The 18566-nt window shown below is 39.7% G+C and overlaps 1 long non-coding RNA gene across 1 annotated transcript; it reads right to left on the bottom strand.

Moving 5' to 3' along the window:
• Positions 1-4264: 4264 nt before the first annotated feature.
• On the bottom strand, positions 4265-11547 carry LOC126603652 (uncharacterized). Its single transcript, XR_007616317.1, has 2 exons — positions 11246-11547; positions 4265-5473 (listed from the first exon to the last, which is right to left on the bottom strand). It is a non-coding gene; the product is annotated as an uncharacterized LOC126603652 (long non-coding RNA).
• Positions 11548-18566: the final 7019 nt, after the last annotated feature.

Here is an 18566-nt window from a genome sequence, read left to right as displayed (position 1 = left end):
GATGTATGAAAGTGTCTCAAAATTATGACTTATGTACCATTCTAAGATGAAAAAAAACTTCATATATTAAATGTTGAAAACCAAGAAATTTAAGGTAGTAAACTGAGATTAACCCATAAATTAATATGTGAATGAATTTGAACTTAAGAAATTCAATATTATTAAAACTAAACTTGCAAGTCACCACAAACAACGTCCCTTAGGGGCCGGGGGCATAAATAAATTGTGAGTAGATCACAATCATTTATCTAATTCAAAACATCTCAAAAGTACTAACCCCGTTTTAGAAAGCTCAATATAAAGGAAAACTAATGAAAAGGGCTTGAAAACTTTGAGTTTTAATGATAAGGACAAAATAAAGGGTAAAGTGAATAGTATCAGGATTGACTTTTTAGTGTAAAAATGTGGTTTTTCGTTAAAGTGAACAGTACCAGGTGCGTTTCGTTAAAGTTCCCTTTAAAAAATACAACTAGTACCTACTGCAATATATAGTTTAGAAATATCATAATCAATCACAAGTAAAAAACAATACATGCGGAATTGCAATACCTACTAGCTTCTACTAGTGCGAGTACAAGAATCTGTAGTACTTAATATATGTGTGTGCGTGCGTGTATAACCTACTATCATCTACTAGATAGCCTCTACTATAAATATAAACAAATGCTAATCTTCCTATGCCGCAGATAAAGTTATACTCAATGTATGACAAACTATGTTGTGAAACTAAACCACAATAACAGATAGTTCAATTCTAACTTCATCTAATTAATTCTTTCTAAACTAGTCTCATCCAAGATTAATAACAATAGCCTGCAAGTTTTTCAAAGCAATTTTAATTTAAAACAGTTTGAAAGGATCCATACATAGAAATTCTGAGCAAGTCTCCTCGACAGGCGCCTTGCCTTTGTCTAGGTTACTCAAGCTTGCACCGGTAAATTACACCTATAGTACTTTTCTAAGTAAATTCCTAGATTTCCTAACTCAAACGTGATAACCGACTCAAAATTTGTAAAACCGGAGTGCACCACATGATTCGAGACGTCAAATAACCTTAGGGTATGTCTCGGGTCCCCACGCACCACCGTCGTTGCCAACGTAATTGGCCGCACAGAACAATAGAAGTCGCCGTCCAGTGTTGGCACGTTTCAAGCGTGTGTTTTTACCGGTATTTAATAGAATATACCTATTCCATTATAGATTCCGTTAGTTTTAATAGAATCCGTCGTCTTCGTCGTTGATGCTATTAACCTTGCCACCAATCGCTGTTCGCTATCGTAGGGATCTGTGTTGGGCAAAAACTTAAAAGTACACAACTCTAACACAAGTGTTGGAAAGACAAAACAAGTAAACAAATTACTTGTATTACACACAAAATATTACAACACTCACAAGGACACAACTTTTAGAAGCTATGACACTCACTCTTTCTAGAGACATACTCTAGACCACTCACACTCTTACAAGACTACTCTTACCTCTCACTCTCACTTGGTTGCCTACTACTTCTTATTCTTGCTTGGTTGGTTACTTCTTGGCTACAAACTTACAACACCACACCCATATTTATAGGGCATGTTTGCCGACTTGTACATTCACTAGAATTTTCTAGTGCATTGATCATGCACACTTTTCCATCTCTTTTGCTAAACCGACTTACCTAGTTGGTGAGATTGAGTTCTTCCAATTTCAGCCAATATGTTTCTAGATTCTACCACAAACAAAAACATTTTATATTTTCTTAAGCATAAGGCGGTGGACTTGACTATACCACCAATTGCTGCACTTTGCTAGAGTTTTCTAGCATATCACTTCACTGACAATAGCTTGCTAGAATTGTCTAGCATATTCAAGCATGCAACGGCCACCTCAATATTACTTGCTAGAATCTTCTAGAATCCAAACACCAATTGGGCTAGTGTTGATCTTCAACACTCCCCCTCAACACCAGCTCATTCTTTCCTCCATGCCGAATTGACGACGAAGCTTTTTCTTGCACACCCATTTGCTTGACATGGGTTTCACATCTCTTCGCTTTGGCACTAGATTCCAAGCTTGATTTAGCTCCGCTACAATGACCTCTTCTCCCAACTTTGAGCCACTCAGGTTCAGCTCCTTCTTCTTCTATGGCTACATTGGCGTATTTAGTATTTGGCTTCCTAATTCTTGTTGACCTCCTTAGTTGTGATTGTGGAGTCGATACTTCCACTTCACTAGGTCTTTCTTCTTCTGGTTGTTGATATATGCCAGCTTGCCAAGGGTTTTGGGGCACTACTTGCTCAATGCCATCACCATCAAGTGAATCCTCAGACTTATCTGGTCTCGACTGGATTCGAACAATTTGCTCCCCCATCTTTTGCTGCAACTTATTTTCTATCTCTCTTGAATTAGGCAACGCCTCATTTTCTGAGGACCACCAAGAAGATGCTTCATCAAACACCACATCTCGTGATGTGTAACACCTTCTAGTTGTAGGATCACAACATTTCCACCCTTTTCTTCGGCTGTCTTATCCCACAAAGATACATCAGACTGCCTTCTTGTCAAACTTGCTACGTAGGTGACTTGGAACAAATACATAGCATACACAGCCAAATACTTGAAAGTAACTAACTGTAGGTTTCATATCCCATAGTTTTTCAAAGGGTGAGACAAATTCTAACCTTGGTTGAGGAAGCCTGTTGATCACATGAGTTGCAGTTCTCATTACTTCGGCCCAAAACCTTCCTGGTACATTCTTGGTATGGAGCATACTTCGACATATCTCTGCAAGATGTTGATTCTTTCCTTCCGCTACGCCATTTTGTTGTGGCGTGTTAGCACATGTGAACTGGTGACGTATTCTACATTCTTGTAGATACTGGGAAAACTCATTCAAAGTATATTCTCCTCCATTATCTGTGCGTATGCAACAGATCTTCTTTCCCACTTCTCCTTCAACTATCCCCTTAAACTCTTTAAATTTTGAAAATGTTTCAGAGTTTTCTTTCATAAAGAAAACCCACAGATACCTAGAGAAGTCATTAATGAATGTCACCATGTATCGCATCCCACTTATCGATGGTTGCTTGACAGGCCCGAACACATCAGAATGAACTAACTCCAATGGCTATTTTGCTTTAAACTTCGACTCTTCGTATGGTAGTTGATGTGCTTTACCATACTGGCATCCTGCTCAAACCGTGTATGTTCTCACGTCAAGCTGAGGTAGCCCTTTAAGCATTGACTTCTTCATCACATTTAGCTTGTGATAGCTAACGTGACCCAATCTCATGTGCCATAAATCTGCTGTCTCATTCTTCCTTGTCTTGTCTACATATGCAGTTTCTGCTGACATTACATAGATTGACTGCAATCGCCGTCCCTCCATTGTTAGTGTCCCTAAGATCTTGAGGTGTGGATACACCTTCACATCTCGTGGACCAAACAAGACATAATTTCCCAATGACGTCAGTTGCGACACTGATGCGATGAAAGTTAAGCACTCAAATTAAACCCTTTTGTTGTCAAATTGTAGTATAAATGCAAGTAGGGATCGTTCTAAACCGGGGATTAGGAGAGCTTGCTAAGACTTCTAAACTAACTCAAAGACATAAAAACAAAGTTAAAAACGTTTGAATAGACTCAAATGACTCAAAACAGATTATAAAGACGCAAAACAACTTAAAAAACACTTAAAATTACCTAAAAACACTTAATGGGCAGATTTGACTCTAACACAACTTTGGACGAAATTTGGGTTTTGACTTGAATCAAAACACTCAAAAACACTAACGAAATATAAATTTAACACTTTGAAACAACAAAGTAAAAGGGGGATTTTGGTTTTGACGAATTTGAAATGAACAAACAACTTATAAAATTAGACAGATTGTAAAGCGAATTTAAGAAATCAGATGATGGATGGATTAGTTAGAGGTCCGTTCTTCGCACATGACACACTTGTACATGAATTGATTTCCAACTGGTTTTCAATAAACTATGATGCTCAACACCCCAGATTAATCGTGATGCACAAATTAACCCTTAGATTTTCCTTTACTCATTGATATGGATGAATGCATGCGACAACCCAAATCATTCTCTAAAAGTCCCCTATATGAATGCATAATAGAGATACAATCAGAGATCATTACGTTCAATGAAAATCATAAGTGTTGACGAGGCAATTATAACTATGAATGCATGATACAATTGCCAAGAATTCAATTAACGCGATTGTGATAAACAACCTTTACTACTCATGAATATAAACTTGTAATGATTAGGTGAAACTCATTTATATTCTAGCATCTAATTCATGCATGAAAACTAAGTATGCATCCTTAATAAACATACAAGAATCAGTTATGAATAAAATAGATAATTGAATTGCAATCACAACTTATCAAATCACAATTGGAAGAAATCAATTCAAATCTCAAGCATGTTCATGGCTTCAAACTTCCCCCTAACTAAATAGGGGTTTAGCCACTCATAATTGCAACAAAATTAGAAAATAACAAAGTAGACATTGAAAGCAAGAACGAAGTACACCTAAAACGCTCCAAAGTTCCAAGCTTGAAACGCCAAGGACCTTTGTTTTCACAACCTTGTTGTAGCACAAGTGTCTAGGATGTATATGGATATATGGATGGAATGGATTTGCACGGCTAAGAGATGAAAGTGTATGGATTGGTGAGATGTAGTATGGCTAGATGAATGGATGGAGGTCACGGCAAGGAAATTGTGTTTGTGAATGAAGTTGTGAGATGTGAAATGTAGTGTCTTTGGATGATGGCCCCCAAATTATGGTGAAGGGTGGATGTATTTATAGGCTAGGGAGAGGAGTGTATGGAGTTGTAATGAGTGGATGTAATGGGTGTAGTGGGTGAATGTTTGGTAATGAGTGGATGTAATGAGTGTAGTGGATGAGTGTTTGGTAATGAGTGGATGTAATGGGTGTAGTGGGTGGATGTTTGGTAATGAGTGGATGTAATGGGTGTAGTGGGTTGTGGTAATGAGTGGATGTAATGGGTGTAGTGGGTTGTGGTAATGAGTGGATGTAATGGGTGTAGTGGGTGGATGTTTGGTAATGAGTGGATGTAATGGGTGTAGTGGATGAGTGTTTGGTAATGAGTGGATGTAATGGGTGTAGTGGGTGGATGTAATGGGTGTAGTGGATGAGTGTTTGGTAATGAGTGGATGTAATGGGTGTAGTGGATGGATGTTTGGAGAATGGATGTGTTGGGTGAAATGAGTGGATGTAGTGGTAGGTGAATGTGTTGGGTGAAATGAGTGGATGTAGTGGTAGGTGAATGGATGTGTTGGGTGAAATGAGCGTGCTAAAATGGTTATTTATAGGGAGAGGATGATGCACAAACTTCAAATTTCGTCAATTCCTTTTGCTCCAAGCATATGCCATCCATTCCATGCCCAAAAATGCTCCAAAATGCTCCAAAATGCACTTCTTTGCCACATTAACCCTTTGGACCTACAAACACACGAAAATAGCTTAAAATACTAAAATAACTACGAACTAACAACATTAATGCCAAGAAACAAGCTAACTAAGTCGCATAAATATGCTCCTATCAAATTCCCCCACACTTAGCTTTTGCTAGTCTTCAAGCAAAACAAAACAAACAAAACAAAACAAAACAAAACACAACCTAGACCTTCCAACAATTGCCTCAGGGATTTTTAATGAAACATGACATGTTAAAAATCATCATTCCCACATATTTTGGTCATCCTTACACTTGAGCACATACTTATAGTCACCACTTAGTAATTCACAATTAACTAATTAAAACGATGTTTTGAATGTAGTAACATGCCTTAGAGAATTTACTTAATTCCTTACAAGATACTCTCTATTTTCACACACATTTTCTGATTACACCCTACACTAGTTATATGTGAGAAGATTGATGTAAACATGAAAACGAACACTCACATATATGTATAACAAAGAGGGCAATTTTCTGGAGTTATTCAGCATGTTTAGATATGATCTCATGAATGGAATGCTACTACTTAGATGGAAGAACCAGTGATACCATATGCTCAAACCAATTCCAAACTCTACATATTGAAACGCATAACACTCAAGATAAAGTTAAGGGTTGTAACAGGGTTTAAGGGTAATGGCTAACAAAGAAAGGATAAGGATAACAAACGTTCTGAAAGCAATAGCAAGCAAAGTAATGAAATAGACACTTGAAATTCACTTAATAATGCATAAATTAACTTTTAAACACAAAGGGAAGATTCAAGCAACACTTAGGGCCAAATTCAATGTTTTGGACCCTTTCTTCAACAAACAACACTTTAGAGCTCTTTTTTCACATATTTTTCAACTCTTTTTCACTCTTTTCACAACTTTTCTTCTTTTCATTCTATTTTCCACTAATGTTTCTTTACCCGTGCCTTATTAAGGACTTTGGCACACACACACACACACATAAGAATCACTTCCCCCACACTTGTTTTTCTGCAAAAGTTCAACAAAACGAATTCCTTCTAAATTATGTTTTACTATGCTTCAAGAACAAGGGTATGGATGGTCCTAATCTAGGCTAGGTGAGGATAGTGTGGGTTAACAAAGAACATAGGCTACAAAAGGCTCAACGGGGTTAAACTTAAACACATAATGAAAAAGGGCACGGCAATTTGGTTGTGGTGGTCACTACACAACTTCATCTTGAATATGTGTTATGCAAATCAATAGCATGTTTTGAATGAAATAGGCATGAGTTCTAGCATTTGGAACTAAATGATGAAACGCCTTCTAAGTAGCAACCAAGCAAAGAATAATGAGATCATGCAACGACTTTAGAAAACAATAGTGCACAGATTATTAACTCTCCAAATAAACGTTTAGGCTCAAGTCTCACAAGGTTGTAGCGTTCATTTGAGTTCCTTCCTTCAAGCATGTTACAAAAATTGATTTTTCCTTTATGATTGCATGTGAATTCATAAATTATAACCATAACCAAGCATACACGAAAGAGCAAATCAAATTGTCATCCATGTTTATAACTCTCTTTAACAGTCATGTAATTAAAAACCAAATTCTCATCATTGTGTTGGAAGGTACCCTAAGACACAAATAAACATACAAAAACAACTCTTTTTGGGTTTTTCAAAACAAATTTTCAAATTTTTATGAGATTTTTGGATTTTTATGTCAAAACACACTGAAACACTCCAAAACAGCTTAAAAACACTTAAAACAGCAACAAACAACACTAGAAGTAATGGGTGATAAACTCCTACGAATTTCATGCAAAACAACTCCAAAACAGCTTAAAAACACTTAAAACAGCAAGGAACAACATTAGAAGTAATGGGTGATAAACTCCTACGAACTTCATGCAAAACAATTGTTACCCCTCCCCCCCCCCCCCACACTTAAATCAAACATTGTCCTCAATGTTTCAAGTATAAACTCACACAAAAACAAGCAAATAAACAAACAACGAATAAACATGACAAGTATAGTAAAGTAAAAAAAAAACAGACAGAGTAGAGTTTAAGAACGCAAATCTGGTTTTGGAGATAGATGATCTTGTTGACTTTCCACAGCTTTGATCTCGAACTGGTTTGGAATTCTGAGCGAGGAATATCAGAGTTCCTTGGTTTCAAATCAGACTCCTTCTGCTGGGTTGATTTGATTGTGCAGTCTGCATTCTTCTCTGCTTGTTTCTTCTGCATGGCAGGCAGACACGAGGTAGAGGTGTTGGTCTATTTCTTTCTTCAATCTTTCCAAGTACCCACCTCTTGCTTTCTTTCTCCTTGTCCTTAGCTGATGATGAATTGGCAAATTGTCTCCACATGCTTCGAGGTATCATTTTCACTTCCCTTATCTGTTCCCTAGGCAGATGTGGTAGACGAAGAGGAAGCATAAAATGATGAAGATGAGTACTCGAGAGCAAGGCTAGGTAAGCAATCAGGAAGGGGTTCCAGGCAGTCGGTTCCAGATCGGAAGATTGATACCAAGTGTTGGCTGATTGCTCTCTTTCTCCTTGTCCCAAAACAACGACAAGGAGAATGACAAGGAGAAAGCATGATATGAGATATTCTTGCTTTCAACCTTCATGATATGAAATACTTTTGCTTTGGATGAGTTGTTTGCAGAGGTACCCCAAGGAATAAGGAACACTGAGTGACTCGAGAGGGTTTGTTGGAAAGGCATTCTCGGATAAGAAGAAGGGTTATGTATGTCTGCCTTGCAATGGAGGGTGAGGGGTGACATTTATAGGAATTAATAACCGGTACTATTCTTTCACTCTTGTCAGCAACCGTTGGATGATTTAATAGTAAACTTCATGTGCTTTCTACTTCACAAGAGATCTTCGACAAATTGCCCGTAATTTCTGCAAGGCTGAGTGTGCATCTGACAGGCGCTGACACGTCTGGAAAAACAAGTGCCTCTTTGATATCTGGAATCGGCGCTTCGACAAACTGCCCGTGATTTCTGCAAAGCTAACTCTGTATGTGACAGATGTTGACACGTCTGAAAAAATGCTTTGACAAACTGCTCGTGATTTTCGCAAAGCTGAGTCTGCATGTGACAGATGTTGACACGTCTGGAAAAGCAGATGGTTGGAATCGGCGCTTCGACAAACTGCCCGTGATTTTCGCAAACCTTACTCTGCATGTGACAGATGCTGACACGTCTGGAAAAGCAGATGCCTCTCCGATATGTGGAATTGCCTCTTCGATCTCTGAAATCCTGTCGAGTGCAGAGGTTGCATGTGACAAGTGCGGTTAAATCTGGAAAAGAAGATTGGCCGTGGTTTCTGAGCAAACCCAGCTTTTGAGAAAGCTAGCGCCTCTTTGATTTTTGAGTTGGCCTCTTCGATTTTTGAGCTCGCCTCTTCGATCTCTGAAATCCCATCGAGTGCTGATTTTTATAGAGGTACGCAAGACGTTCAAAAGCACACTTGAATTTCTGCCTATAGAAACTCCCTTCTTGCGCTTCTACGATCTTGACTTGTCTGACCTCTTCTTTCTTTAACACCTCTGAAAATGTATGGCCCCTCCGACTGTCGTTTTGACTTGAACCTTGGTGAAGAGGCAGTCCCGCCTTCTCCAAACAACATATGGCGCCCATCCTTCATATCCCCTACTGGTCCCCTTACCGTTGGGGATTCGGTGATGAAGAATGATATGACAGCTGCGATGGTGGCCAGGAACCTTGTCACTCCTAAAGATAACAGACTACTTGCCAAACAGTCTGATGAGTTGGTTGTTAAGGATTCTCTGGCTCTCAGTGTGCAGTGCACAGGTTCTGTGTCTAATATGGCCCAACGCCTATTTGCCCAAACCCGTCAAGTTGAATCATTGGCGACTGAAGTGATGAGTCTCAAGCAGGAGATTAGAGGGCTTAAGCATGAGAATAAATAGTTGCACAGGCTCGCACATAACTATGCTACAAACATGAAGAGGAAGATTGACCAAATGCAGGAATCTGATGGCCAGATTTTACTTGATCATCAGAGGTTTGTGGGTTTGTTCCAACAGCATTTGCCTTCGTCTTCTAGGGCTGTACCGCGTAATGAAGCTCCAAATGATCAACCTCCGATGCTTCCTCTTTCTGGGGCTCCGCCGACTGCTGAGGCTCTGTCGACTACTGAGACTTCTCCTAAGCAGCCTTTGTGAAGACTCCCTCTTGTATTTATTTGCTTAATGTTCCTTTCTTTTTTTATGAATGTAAAAATACCTTGCATAACTGTCAGTGTTTCAAAAATAAACCCACACCAAAAATAATTAAACAAGCAACAAATAAAAATGACAATCATGGCAAAATAAAACTACAGAAAAAGGAAGGTTTTTAGGAAAGCAAAACCAATCGTGGAGCAATTCAAAACTCTTCCTCATTTAAGTACATGGGTTGCCTCCCAAGAAGAACTTTCTTTAACGTCTTGCAGCCGGACGATACCTCTTTTTAAACTCCATTAGGGCTCACGGCATGGAGGGGTATTTCCTCCACCATATGCTCCTCAAACAGGTCGTAATAGGGTTTCGAACGATGCCCATTCACCTTAAATTCATGATCGGTTTTTATGCTTTGGACTTGGATTGCACCATGGGTAAAAACATTAGTAATAACAAATGGTCCAATCCACTTAAAGTGTAACTTACTGGGGAATAACCGAAGGCGAGAATCAAATAGGAGCACTTTCTGCCCCTTGGAAAATGTCTTTGTACGAAGCATCTTGTCATGACACGCCTTGGTTTTATCCTTGTAAATTCAAGCATTCTCGTATGCCTCGTGCCTAATCTCCTCGAGTTCATTTAATTGGAGCTTTCTATGCACCCCGGCGGCATCTATATCCATGTTGAAGGTCTTTACAGCCCAATGTGCCTTGTGCTCTAACTCAACGGGCAAATGACATGGCTTACCATAGATAAGCCAAAAAGAGGACATGCCAAGGGGAGTTTTGTAGGTCGTATGATAAGCCCACAATGCATCGTCTAAGCGCAAGCTCCAATCCTTCCGTGTCGGCCCTACAGTTTTTTCAAGGATTTGCTTGATCTCTCTGTTTGAAACCTCGGCTTGCCCATTGGTCTGAGGATGATAAGGTGTTGAAACCTTATGTGTAACGTTGTACTTTTTGAGCAAAGCCTCAATGGTTCGATTACAAAAGTGTGAGCCTCCATCACTAATGAGAACTCTAGGCATTCCAAACCTAGCAAAAATGTTAGTTTTCACAAAATCTGTAACAACCTTAGAATCGTTAGTACAAATGGTTTTTGCTTCCACCCATTTTGAATCGTAATCAACAGCTAGCAAGATATAAGTGAAACCATAAGATGGAGGGAAAGGACCCATGAAATCAATATCCCAAACGTAAAAAATTTCAACAAAGGATAAGGGTTGCTACGGCATTTGATCTTTGGTACCTATGTTTCCCATTCTTTGGTACTGATCACACGTTAGACAATAAGTTCTAGCATCTTTAAACAACATGGGCCAATAAAATTCACATTCAAGAACCTTTAATGCCGTTTTTTGAGTGCCAAAATGTCCACCACAAGCATAAGTGTAACAAAATCTTAGGATCGAAAGAAATTCACAATCATGCACACATCTACGCAAAATCTGATCAGAGAAATACTTCCACAAATAGGGATCATCCCAAACATAGAAACGTGCATCTTTTCGAAGTTTATCAGATTAGTGCTTGGTGAGAGTGCTAGGAACTTGTTTAGACACTAAGTAATTCACTAGATCGGCATACCATGGTTCACTCACCTCAATGGACAGTAGCTGCTCATCGGGGAAAGTTTCAGGGATAGGCACGTCATGCTCATGCTCCTCATGGACCATTCGGCTTAAGTGGTCAACCACCACATTCTCGCTTCCTTTCTTGTCTCGGATTTCGATGTCAAACTCTTGAAGAAGAAGCATCCAACGAATAAGCCTTGGTTTTGCTTCCTTCTTCGTTAGTAAGTACTTTAAAGCTGCATGATCAGTATAAACAATCACTTTAGTTCCAATTAAGTAAGATCGAAATTTATCTAAAGCAAAGACAACAGCTAGAAGTTCTTTTTCCGTTGCGGAGTAGTTCAATTGGGCATCATTGAGAGTCCGAGAGGCATAATATATAACATGCGGCTGCTTGTCTTTTCTTTGCCCCAAAATAGCGCCTAATGCATAGTCGGATGTATCGCACATAAGCTTGAAAGGAAGGCTCAAATCGGGAGGAGCAATGATAGGGGCCAAAGTGAGCTTCTCCTTAAGCTGCTTGAATGCTGATTCACACTCCCCATCAAACTGGAAGGGCACATCTTTTTGAAGCAATCGGCAAAGGGGGTTGGACATCTTGGAAAAATCCTTGATGAAATGCCTATAGAACCCTGCATGGCCAAGAAATGAACGAACCTCTCTAACCGAAGTAGGAGAGGGTAAGTGACGTACAAGGTTTATTTTTGATTTATCTACTTCAATTCCTTTTTCTGAAACAATATGGCCTAAAACCATACCTTGTTTAACCATAAAGTGGCATTTTTCCTAATTCAACACAAGGTTAGTTTTAACACATCGTTTCAAGATCAAGGTCAGATTATCCAAACAATTATCAAAAGACTCCCCAAATACACTGAAATCATCCATAAATACCTCAATTATCTTCTCAACATAATCGGAGAATATACTTACCATACACCTTTGGAAAGTGGCAGGTGTGTTGCATAGGCCGAATGGCATGCGACGATAGGCAAAAGTTCTAAAGGGACATGTGAATGTGGTCTTCTCTTGGTCATCCGGTGCTATCACAATTTGGTTATATCCAGAATATCCATCAAGAAAACAATAAAACGCACGACCGGCTAACCTTTCAAGCATTTGGTCGATGAATGGCAACAAAAAGTGATCTTTCCTTGTTGTAGCGTTTAGCTTCCTATAGTCAATACAAACACGCCATCCGGTTTGAATTTGTGTAGGTACCAACTCGTTCTCATCATTCTTGACAACGGTAACTCCAGACTTCTTAGGAACGACTTGAACTGGTGTAACCCAATGGCTATCGGAGATAGGATAGATCACGCCACAATCTAAGAGCTTGATTATTTCCTTCTTCACAACTTCCATCATAGGAGGGTTGAGACGGTGTTGAGCCTCTCGGGATGGTTTAGTCCCCTCTTCAAGAAGTATGCGGTGCATGCAAGTGGTGGGGCTAATTCCCCTAATGTCGGCCAAGGTCCACCCTATGGCTGTTTTGTGCTCTCGTAGCACCCTTATAAGCTTTTCTTCCTCATGTGCCGTGAGACTTGAAGAAACAATGACGGGCAATGTCTCGTCATCTCCCAAAAACACATACTTCAAATGGTCCGGCAACGGCTTAAGTTCAAGAGTAGGTGCCTGAACAATAGAAGGTAACATCTTAGTAGAAACTGAACTTGAAATTGTGAGCGGAACCTTACCATATTGTCGTGGAAGTGACTTAAGGGCAGCCACAACCTCCACAACTTCCTCATTAAATGGCACGGCATTGGGATCCCAAATCTGGCCGTGGGTTTGCATTGCCCCAAGTTCTTGGTTTTTGAGTTTTATGCCCTTCGTAATGGCTATTTCAAGGGCATCCTCGTTCAATTCCTCCAGATACTCCTGCGCCAAAGAATCAATAACATCAATAGAAAAGCAAGAGTGATCATCAACGGGATATCTCATAGTTTCAGAAATATTAAAATCGATAACTTGCCCATCGAATTCCATCGTCAAAGTTCCCTTGAATACATCAATCTTTGTACGGGCCGTCTTCATGAATGACCTACCAAGGAGAATCGGCAAAGAGGTGGGATGGACTGAATCTTCCATGTCTAAAACGTAAAAATTTGCCGGAAAGATCAAATGGTTCACCTGCACTAAAACATCCTCCAAAACACCTTTTGGGTATACGTTAGAACGATCAGCCAATTGTATAATCACACCATCCTTTTTCAATTCACCCAAGTTCATAGATGCATAAATAGAGTAAGGCATGACATTTATAGATGCACCTAAATCTAGCATTGCATTTTCAAATCGAGTATTGCCAATCACACAGGGAATCGTAAAACTTCATGGGTCTTTGCATTTAGTGGGCAGTTTACGTTGCAATACGGCTGAAACATTTTCACTTACCTTAACTACCTCTTTGTTTGACATTCTTCTCTTGGTTGTGCATAACTCTTTGAGAAATTTGGCATATTTCGAGACTTGTTTAATTGCCTCAATGAGTGGAATGTTTACTTGCACTTTCCGGAATGTTTCAAGAATGTCCTTCTCACTCTCGTCCTTGTTCGATTGCATGAACCTACGAGGAAAATGAACATGGGTCAAATTAGTATTAAGTGAATTTGAACTCAACTTACCTTGTTTGGCCAATTTAGGAATGATAGGGGCCTGGGGCAATGGTTGATTCACCCTTTCTGTGGGTGTGCTAGTGCTCCCCTCCTCGTTTTGCAGCTTTTCATCCTCTTTTTGGGTAGATTTGGGAGTGTTGGACTCACTTCCAACTTCTTTTCCACTACGCAACATGATGGCTCTGGCAGATTCGAATCCGCCCTTTGGATTCATAACAGTTGAACTAGGTAACTTACCTTGCTCTCTGAATTGTCCTACAAACTCTGCAATCTGCCCAATTTGCTTTTCCATTTGGTCCACCCTTTTGTCTTGGTTTTGCATTGCTTTGGCTTGATTTTCTTGCCCCTGAGACAAATTGGTGAGTAACTTAAGAAGTGTCTCATTATCTAAAGATGTACCTGACGTATTTTGGGCAGGTTGTTGTGAGGCTTGTGTTGTTGCGTATTGCTTGGTATAGAAGCTCGGAGGTTGCTGCCTAAAGCCTCTTTGTTGGGGCTCCTTCCACCTGAAATTTGGATGGTCTTTCCAACAAGGATTATACGTATTAGAATATGGATTGTTCTTTGGCTGGTTTTGACCTTGAAATCCAATTGCATTGGCACTTTCCCATCCACCATTTTCAATCAATTACGGGCACTTTTCAAAGGCATGTCCTTGGATAGAACACACACCACATACACTTGGTTCTTTCATCCTCATTCCTTCGGCCATCTGAGACACAATGGAAGTAAGATTAGCTAATTGCGATTGAATGTCGGATGTGGAACTTACCTCATTCACTTACTGTCGTGGGGTGTCCCTTTGACCAATTCCTTCATATTATTGAGCATTCAATGCTCGGTTAGCAATTAAGGTCTTGGCAGCCATAGGTGTTTTGTCCACCAAAGCTCCTCCTGCTGAGGCGTCTAGCATTTGGCTTTCAATTGGTAAAAGCCCTTCGTAGAAATATTGAAGAAGAAGCTTCTCCTTCATCTGGTGTTGTGGACATGAAGCAACAAGGGTTTTAAAACGCTCATAGTAAGTGGGAAATGATTCACCTTGGTTTTGCTGAATGCCACTAATCCTTTTGCGTAGTAGAATGACTCGAGAGGTTGGGAAAAACTTCTCCAAAAATGCCCGTTTCATACTCTCCCATGATGTGATAGTTCCGGGGGCTAGCTCATACAACCAATATTTAGCCTTTTCTAAGAGAGAAAAGGGAAAAACCTTCATTTTCAGAATGCTTCCATCAACGTTCACAGGGGTCATGCTCGAGCAAACAACCTCAAACTCCTTCAAGTGTTTATTAGGATCTTCCATGGACATCCCGTGGAACTTAAGAATGTGATGCAACAAACTTGATTTCAATTCGAACTCGTCCGTCTTTCCTAGGGCAGCCATGGGGTATTGGATGCATAGGGGAGCGGCATTGTCCAATCCTGAAGCAGAAAGCTCCTTGATTGTTCGATTGTCCGCTGCCATGTTGGGATCTTCCTCTACAACCTGTGACGTGGGCTCCTCTTGCTCTTCTACTCTATCTTCTCCAAGATCTGGTGCAGGTTGAGATGGTTGGGGTTCTTGTTGATTCCTTGCTCGTCTCAAAGTAAGTTCAAAATCGTCGTCAAAGTCACGGATGTGCTTATGAATAGGTTGAGAACTTCGAGTCATAAACAACCTAAAACAAGAAAACAAGTAAAGTCATCATCTAGGAACAAAAATACATGAAAATAAACAAAAAGAAATAACAAGGGATTAGCAATTGCTAATCCCCGGCAACGGCGCAAAAATTTGATGCGACGAAAGTTAAGCATTCAAATTAAACCCTTATGTTGTCAAATTGTAGTATAAATGCAAGTAGGGATCGTTCTAAACCGGGGATTAGGAGGGCTTGCTAAAACCTCTAAACTAACTCAAAGACATAAAAACAAAGTTAAAAACGTTTGAATAGACTCAAATGACTCATAACAGATTATAAAGACGCAAAACAACTTAAAAAACACTCAAAATTGCCTAAAAACACTTACTGGGCCGATTTGACTCGAACACAACTTTGGACGAAATTTGGGTTTTGACTTAAATCAAAACACTAAAAAACACTAACGAAATATAAATTTAACACTTTGAAACAACAAAGTAAAAGGGGGATTTTGGTTTTGACGAATTTGAAACGAACAAACAACTTATAAAATTAGACAGATTGTAAAGCGAATTTAAGAAATGAGATGATGGATTAGTTAGAGGTCCGTTCTTAGCACATGACACACTTGTACACGAATTGATTTCCAATTGGTTTTCAATAAACTATGATGCTCAACACCCCAGATTAACCGTGATGCACAAATTAACCCTTAGATTTTCCTTTTACTCATTGAATTTGATGAATGCATGCGACAACCCAAATCATTCTCTAACAGTCCCCATTATGAATGCATAATAGAGATACAATCAGAGATCATTACGTTCAATGAAAATCATAAGTGTTGACGAGGAAATTATAACTATGAATGCATGATACAATTGCCAAGAATTCAATTAACGCGATTGTGATAAACAACCTTCACTACTCATGAATATAAACTTGTAACGATTAGGTGAAACTCATTTATATTCTAGCATCTAATTCATGCATGAAAACTAAGTATGCATCCTTAATAAACATACAAGAATCAGTTATGAATAAAATAGATAATTGAATGTCTAGGATGTGTATGGATATATGGATGGAATGGATTTGCACGGCTAAGAGATGAAAGTGTATGGATTGGTGAGATGTAGTATGGCTAGATGAATGGATAAAGGTCACGGCAAGGAAATTGTGTTTGTGAATGAAGTTGTGAGATGTGAAATGTAGTGTCTTTGGATGATGGCCCCCAAATTATGGTGAAGGGTGGATGTATTTATAGGCTAGGGAGAGGAGTGTATGGAGTTGTAATGAGTGGATGTAATGGGTGTAGTGGGTGAATGTTTGGTAATGAGTGGATGTAATGAGTGTAGTGGATGAGTGTTTGGTAATGAGTGGATGTAATGGGTGTAGTGGGTGGATGTTTGGTAATGAGTGGATGTAATGGGTGTAGTGGGTGGATGTTTGGTAATGAGTGGATGTAATGGATGTAGTGGATGAGTGTTTGGTAGAGTAGTTTTTGGTAATCAGTGGATGTAATGGGTGTAGTGGGTGGATGTAATGGGTGTAGTGGATGAGTGTTTGGTAATGAGTGGATGTAATGGGTGTAGTGGATGGATGTTTGGAGAATGGATGTGTTGGGTGAAAGGAGTGGATGTAGTGGTAGGTGAATGTGTTGGGTGAAATGAGTGGAGGTGAATGGATGTGTTGGGTGAAATGAGTGTGCTAAAATGGTTATTTATAGGGAGAGGATGATGTACAAATTTCAAATTTCATCCATTCCTTTTGCTCCTAGCATATGCCATCCATTCCATGCCCAAAAATGCTCCAAAATGCACTTCTTTGCCACATTAACCCTTTGGACCTACAAACACACGAAAATAGCTTAAAATACTAAAAGAACTACGAACTAACAACATAAATGCCAAGAAACATGCTAACTAAGTCGCATAAATATGCTCTTATTAGGCACTAAAAGCAGATTTTTCTTTATACCTGGAACATGGTAGACATCTTGAAGCGGCACATGATTAGTGTTGTATCGGGGCTCAATTACTGTCTTACCGATGTGAACAATTGGTAGCCTCGAGTCGTTAGCAGTCACCACCAAGCAGCCTCATTTGTACTTAGTCAGACTTTGTAACTTTTTCTCATCACCTGTCATATGGTTTGAGCAGCCTAATTCCACGATCCAATCATTCTGGTAATCAATTGACTCCAGACTTGCTGCTGTGAGAGCTGACTCTTGCTTCTCCATAGCAACAGATGTTTCAGCGTCCCATTCTTCCTCCAGGGTTAGAGACGCAATGACGTCCCAATCATCTTCATTTTTCTTTTCTAAGTTGGCGACGTTACTCTCTGCAGGCCTTTTGAACCAATAATTCTTCACCATGTGGCCCTTCTTTCCATAATTGTAACATTTTCCCTCAAGCCTTTTATTGTTCTGAGACTGATCATGGTTGCTGTGATACGTTAGAGCTCCCCCTCGCCGAGAACTCATTTCCTTCCGGTGACCTTTCTCTTTGTCACCACTTCTTTTCGATCCTTCATCAGCATGCTGCTTAAAGCTGCCTTTACTTTTGGTGTAGAGCGCTTCCTCCTCACCTCTTAACGAGACCCTTCCCATTTGCTTTGCCAAAGCTTCTTGATCGGCAGGCAAATTCTCAAACTCAACAAGTGATGGTTGGGTCGGCCATCCTTGTACAGCGGCAACGAAGCCTCGATATTCATGTCTCAATCCATGGATAATTATTCTTTTTATCCTGGATTCTACAGTGGCAGCACTAGGATCTAATTCAGAAATTTCACAGCAAATAGACTTTACCTTATGGAAATATTCGGCAATCATTATGTCTCGTTGGGCCACTGATAACAACTCATTCTCGAGAAACTGCAATCTTGTATCATTCCTCTTTGAAAAGAGTGTGACGAAGGTGTCCCATGCTTCTTTAGGTGTCTTGGCCTTCCATATGTGCTCTAACATATCATCTTCAACTATGGTTTTTAAGGCAAACATGGCCTTACTTGCCTTGATCTTCCACTTCCTCAAAATGCCACTGATGTCATCTTCCAGTTGCGTAACTTCATTACCGCCGACGACATCCCAAAGATCTTGGCCTTGTAGGTAAG

This window comes from Malus sylvestris, chromosome 15 (assembly GCF_916048215.2).
Source record: "Malus sylvestris chromosome 15, drMalSylv7.2, whole genome shotgun sequence".
Taxonomy (NCBI): Eukaryota; Viridiplantae; Streptophyta; class Magnoliopsida; order Rosales; family Rosaceae; genus Malus; species Malus sylvestris.
The sequence above is the reverse complement of the archived record's forward strand: the minus strand, read 5'-3'. Positions and strand labels throughout refer to the sequence as shown.